The following is a 4966-nucleotide window of genomic DNA, read 5'->3' as shown; positions in this document are numbered from 1 at the left end:
TCAGCTTCTCCCTCTCCCTCTACCCCTTCCCTCTGCTCATGCTCTCTCTCACACAGCCTTTCTCTCAAATAAATAAAATCTTAAATTTAAAAAAAAAAAAGATGGGGCGCCTGGGTGGCTCAGTGGTTTAAGCCTTTGCCTTTGGCTCAGGTCATGGTCTCGGGGTCCTGGGATCAAGCCCCACGTCGGGCTCTCTGCTCAGCGGGGAGCCTGTTTCCCTTCCTCTCTCTCTCTGCCTGCTTCTCTGCCTACTTGTGATCTCTGTCTGTCAAATAAATAAATAAAATCTTAAAAAAAAAAAAGAAATACATGTCTATATAGATTACAAATAAATAAAACAGTTGAATATTAGGGATGCTTGTTGAATTTTTTTTTAAATAGAAGGTAGGATAAAAGATGTTTTAAAATCACTGCTACAGATCAGAAGATCTCCACTATCATTAGGCATCCAAAAATCAGCAACGGGCTATTTTTCAATAGTTCTGCTTGACCCCACACCTCCAGAACTGACACTCATATTTTGAGCAAGGGCAAATGCATAAAGCTCGCCTCTGGTGTAAAGGACCACTGCTCACATCACAGTTCCCAAATCTGGCTTCTCGTCTTCATCGCACTTAAAAACAAACAACAGCAAACTAATAGTCTTTCCTGGAGGGTGTGCTGATTTGCCAGGTTTGAGAACCACAGTGAGAAAGCCAGAAATCCTCTAAATGGATGTCATCCATTTTAGTCTCCTTGCAAAAAGAGAGCAGCCCCATCCTTATCTTCCAAGAATCTGGGGTGGAAAACTTCTGAAACATCCTGAAACTAAATACACACCAAAAAACAAGACAATGTGAAAGAAGTCACTTCTGGGGATTGCTTACTGCCATGCAGGATAGGACCCTGGTGTCTCTCCACGATGGCCGGGACTCTACCACAGCTGTGACCATTCCCGGGGAATACCTGGTTTTTCTCAGACAGGATTTGCCAGACATCTTAGAGATTCAACTGAGTAAGATGCAGAGGCATAGGTATTTTCTTCTGATACCTGCACCCAAGTTAAGAATACACCTTCAGGAGAAATTTCAAAAAGTAGGAGCCCCCAGCGACCAGGGGAGAGTATGAAGTCAGGCGACTGGATGATGAAGGGGCTTGTAAGCCAAGCATGCTACTGAGTTCAGACTTCGTACCTTCAGAGATGGGGCTCTTCTAAAGGATTTCATTCAGTTTTACTGGGGTATGATGGACAAATAAACATTGTCTATATTGAAGGTGTACAACTTGATGATGTCATAGGTATATCCATTTTGCAATGATCACCAAAATCAAGCTATGAAGCATATCCGCCACCCTACACAGTTAACATTCTCTTCTTTTTCTTCTCTGCCACTCCTTCCCCATACCTCTTGTTAAGCCCACAGTATTTGCCTTTCCCTGCACAGAATGTTCTCAGGCTTCTATTTTTACATATCCCATTTCCGCTGTTGGTATGCCTTTCCTCTATTCCCCTCTCCACCAGGTACAGAGTACTTTTTTAGGACAGGTCAACTCAAACAGCACCTTATCCGTTAAGAATTCTTTTTGTCCCCAAGCGGTGCTCTCTCCTTTATGCCTACCATCGCACTCGGCGTGTATCTCAACCCTTATCACACTCTGCTATCATTATTTGCTACTTGTTTCTCTCCTTGATTGGACTGAGAGCTCCTTGGATCACAGACTTGGTCTTTGTGTATCTGGTTTCCAAAAAATGCATACTGAGTAAATGAATTTTTAAAAAATGAATCAGGTAATTCATAGCTAACCCCTGAACACCATTAAATTGAGGCTCGTGCCAATGTGCAAAGATGGAGAAAAGAAATAAAGGGAGACCACGGATGGGAAAGGGAAAATATGTTCATCAGAATGGGACAGAACAGCTAAGAACCACAGCACCCAGGTCAGGTGGGATTTAAAGGAGAAGGATGGAGAGACTGTGGTCTCTTAAGCCAACTTAAGAAAAGAATTGAGTTCAAAGTCACTTCAAAAAGGTTCAAAGGTGGGTCATGGGATCAGGCAAAAAGCAGAGTCATTAAAGCCAGAGAAGTATTCAAAGAACTAGCACAGGATCAGCGGAGAATCCGAGTTAACCAAGTGAGAAACCAAATAGCCAAGAACGCGGGAGGATGTCTGGTCAGAGTAGTGAGAGCCCCTGGCAGAACTCAGTGAGTTCCTGCTTTTAAAAAGGTCATTACCATTCCTTTAGCCCTGATTCCGAAACTATGCGGGAGCCCTTCTCTGTCCTTCCCTTTCCAAGGCTGGATTTCATAGGCCTGGTCTCCAACCCATACTTTTTCTCCCCCCAGCTAATCCAGCTCTCCTTTAAAAATTACTTTATGTTGAATCCGCTCACCTTTCCCAGCCCTTATCGCCTTGTTATTCTAAGTTTATTCATTCAATGCTGCTGGGAAAGGAAACTAATCCCTGTGGATCACCTCCTACCCTTGTCGTGAGGTGACCTCTGTCTGATACCTTACTGAAGCACCACAACAGCCCAGTGAGGCGGGTGTTTTTAAACAGAACAATCTGGATTTAGGACGTGAGGGAGATGGAACACAGGAAGTTAAGAAGCCACATTTTTGCATTAAGTGGGTGGTGAAGGTAGGATTCAGATCCGCCCCTGCCGGCATCTAAATCCAATCCTCTTTCCATTGTATCATTCTCTCTCCTCTCTAGGACTTTACAGGAGAAATATAAGCCCAAAGGAAATTTCAAAATCGTAGGATAGGATGAAAGGCCTGATCAGGACACCACGAGCATGCCTCAAGAAATAGAAAAAAAAGAATAAAATGAGAACTGTTCTTTGCAAAGTGAGGGGACAAGGAGCCTAAAGCATGGATTGGTCCCCAAATGTGTCCACCCAGCAGCCAGAGATGCTCCCTGGGGAGAAGCCAGCCCCCTAAGGGATACATTTTAACTTTCTTACATCTCACCACTGGCTGAAAAGTCAGGTGCAGCTATGCCTAACTCTCTGGATGACAGCCCAGAGGTCATGGAATCAAGGGTGTTGACTAAAAGAAAAAAATGCTGATAGGTCAGAGTTGGCAGAACAAGAGGAGTTTGTTTTGTAAGACCTGACGTTCAGCGGAAACTAAGTCACACAGAGCTGTCACTGGGGCAGGGGGACCAAGTCAAGACGGACGGGAGTGAGAAGAATAGCCAGGTGGGTTTCTGAGGCCGATCCAGCACCTCCCACGGCATCGGCCACTTCCGACAGGCAGTGCAGAAGAGCAGGGATCCGCAAGCTCTGCCCAAGAATTTGGAGTTTACTTACTTTTGCTTTCTGCTAGAAATCAAGGGCCCCCTTGTGCCCTGGACTGAGTTTTCTCTCCTACCCTAGAAAGAGAGAGGGTTTTTTGGTTTTTGTTTTGTTTTGTTTTTAAAGATTTTATTTATTTATTTGACAGAGGGAGATCACAAGTAGGCAGGCAGGGAGAGGGGGAAGCAAGCTCCCCGCTGAGCAGAGAGCCCAGCAGCAGGGCTGATCCCAGGACTCCCAGATCATGACCTGAATTGAAGGCAGAGGCCCAACCCACTGAGTCACCCAGGTGCCCCTGAAAGAGAGAGTTTTTACTTTAAACTCTTTGATTTACCGCACTCCCCATTCTTAACCTCTCACTGAGCTTAGGACACTTGCAAGGCCTGTGGGTACAGACCGGAACTCCTGATACTGCTTTCCTCACTGCTTCCCACACCCTAACGCACTAGCTTAGAGGCAGTGGGAGGTTGCTGAACTGTTTAGGGCTTAACCTTCAGAGTAATAATAACCAAAGCAGCTCGTTCTTTGAACACAGAGATGCTTCAGGACTTTCCCGGAGAAGACACCCTTCTACCTTAATGATAATCTAAAGTCTTCAAAATCCTAGTGGGCACACTAGGGTCACTGGAGCAGTCAATGGGCACAGTAATCTGGAAATGGTCTAACGCACAAGCTATTTGGGCTTATAGATAGTGGCATTCCTGAGAACAAAACAGCCGGAGAGCCTATTAAGACTCTACTTGGAAATCCCTGGAGTAAGGAACGGGGCAGGGGGCGTGATCTCACTAGAATGAGCAGATCAGGAATCTCTGACCCCGGAGGTGAGGGGTTCTCACTGTGTGGGGCTGTGCCACAGAACATCGTGGCTTTCTCTGGAGTCTATGGAGAGGCACAGAGCTAGACCTACCCTCAAGCATAGCGCCAGAGACCAACAGAACCTAAGGCTTCCCTAGAAGAATCGGAAAAGAAAAAAGAAAAGAATGCAAGCATGAGAAACACTCAGGCCTGAGACCTAGACGCCTGAATACAGACACGCGTCCGGGAAGAACAGAGAAGGAACGCACATCCTGAGATGCATCATCGACCTGAAATGAACTTTAAAAAATGCAAAAGCAGACAGTCCGCGGAGGAAAGACACGGCCACGCTGGTTTAGAGGTGCGCGTTCCTAGGCCCTAAGGGATGGAGACAGGTGGGCATCGAGGGAGAGGAACGAACCCGGGGGCCCGAAGACAAGCGCACGAACACACAACCTCGGACATCCCGAGACCCGGAGCCGCGAAGCATGATCGCCCGCCGCGGGCAGATCGGCGGGGCCCAGGGGCAGGCTTCGGCGGCGACCCGAAGCAATCCCCGGAGAAGAAACACCCGGGCCGTCGGCGGAGACACGCGCGACTCACGAGGGGCCCCCTCGGTCCCCCCGGGGCCCCGCGCCCCGCCGCCGTCCCCGGAGCGCCCTGTCCCGCGCGCCCCGCGCCGCTCTCCCCGCCGCGCCGCCGCCTGCGCCCCGCGCCCCGCGCCCCGCGCCCCGGGCTCCGCTCCCGGCCCGCCCGCCACTTCCCAGCGCTGACGCGGGAGCCGCCTCCACACCAATGGGGCTCGCGCGCCGCCGGGCCCTGCCCCTCCCCCAGGAAGGTGTGTCCCCGGTTTCCACACCTGAAACTTCCGAGGAGAGTCAGATCCCTCCCTCC

Source organism: Lontra canadensis, unplaced genomic scaffold (genome assembly GCF_010015895.1).
Source record: "Lontra canadensis isolate GAN:19392208 unplaced genomic scaffold, GSC_riverotter_1.0 scaffold2, whole genome shotgun sequence".
Taxonomy (NCBI): Eukaryota; Metazoa; Chordata; class Mammalia; order Carnivora; family Mustelidae; genus Lontra; species Lontra canadensis.
Note: the sequence above shows the minus strand (reverse complement) of the source record.